This window comes from Dipodomys merriami, unplaced genomic scaffold (assembly GCF_024711535.1).
Source record: "Dipodomys merriami isolate MVZ:Mamm:240054 unplaced genomic scaffold, mDipMer1.0.p SCAF_483, whole genome shotgun sequence".
Classification (NCBI taxonomy): domain Eukaryota; kingdom Metazoa; phylum Chordata; class Mammalia; order Rodentia; family Heteromyidae; genus Dipodomys; species Dipodomys merriami.
In genome coordinates, this window is record NW_027206050.1 from 330,993 (window position 1) to 332,387 (window position 1,395).

Below are 1,395 nucleotides of genomic sequence, written 5' to 3' on the forward strand. Positions count from 1 at the left end.
ATAATATCCATAATCTATTTCATTCTCTCCAAATATAATATTTTGAATTCTACATTGATTTACATTATATAGGTTCATTAATGAATGTGTCCTTTCAGATTGCATTCCATATAGAAACAGTTTAAGATTCCTTTTTTCCAAGGTCTTTATACTATTTTATTTCTTTGGGATAAAATGACAATGTTATCTAATTTCAAAAGTTTTGTAAAGGTTATGCTATGTAAAGACTTTTCTAAGGTTAAGAGTTAATACACTGAAGACAAACTTTTAATTCTATGAATTACATGTATTGTTTCACTTGTACCTTTGTAATCAACTTTTTAATAACTGTATTTCACTCCTTGAATCTGAAGAATACTTCACAAATTTCCATATCATCCTTGTGGAAGTGTCATGTTATTCTCTGTATTGTTGTAATTTGGGTAGATGTGCTGCTGAAGCATGTAGTATCTTGTAAATTTAAATAGTTAATGATGCAATCTTAATATTGGCATATAACTTTGGTTGCTTATTTGTAACAAGGAAATTTTATTGTTCCTACAATGGTATTGATCTTATTTCCCTAAAATTCTGTGTATAGTGGAAAATATTTATATTGTTCAATCAATTGCTCACATTTCAACATTTTTTTGTCAATGACTATTTTAAGTCTTTTTCATTTTAAACCTGATCCTACTTTAAAGCCTTTATAGCTAGGTCCAAAGGTGATGGCTTTTCAAGTACTTATTTATGAACTGAGTTAGCTTTGTGGAGCTAAGGGATTCAAAGTAAGCCTTGCTCAAGAGCTACTTCTAAACTTCTGCAGCTTAAAATTTCCCAAATGAGGTCTTACTGGCACAAAATGTCTCCCTGACTCTTTCCCATTCTTCCATGTACCAATAGACCAACCAGAATATCTTACCCTGACAGCAAAAGTTGTCTTGCTGCAACAAAATTAATCTTAGCTACAAGGGATCGTAGAGAGATGAACAGTTCATACAGAACTGTTCAGACAGAACTGTTCAGACTAGAAGGTATTTTATCAAAATATAATTTTTTTATTATACCTAACATTTCAAAAGTAGCTAAAGGCAAGAAGGTGAAAAATTGTTCATATGCATGATTACCTAATGTCCCGGTCTGTCTACCTTCCAATCAGGAAGGAAATTACACTACTGCGTTTATATCACCAAATATTTCCATAGCTCCAGGAGCAGTCCATATGTTTATCCTCGATTTTAGGCCTTAAATTGGTAATGTTTTTATCACATTGTTTCCTCTTGCCTCAGTCTGTACATCTACAAATGGTAAATCTTTAGGCCTAACTCTACCAAACACTGAGGTAGAGATAATGGAATAAAACTTTAAAAGAGTTGCTTTTGATATCCTAACAAGAACAGAACAATGCAAAACATG

At 31.8% G+C, this 1,395-nt stretch overlaps 1 pseudogene; it reads right to left on the minus strand.

The window, feature by feature from the left end:
• Nucleotides 1-343: 343 nt before the first annotated feature.
• LOC138809088 (U6 spliceosomal RNA) lies at nucleotides 344-443 on the minus strand (annotated as a pseudogene).
• Nucleotides 444-1,395: the final 952 nt, after the last annotated feature.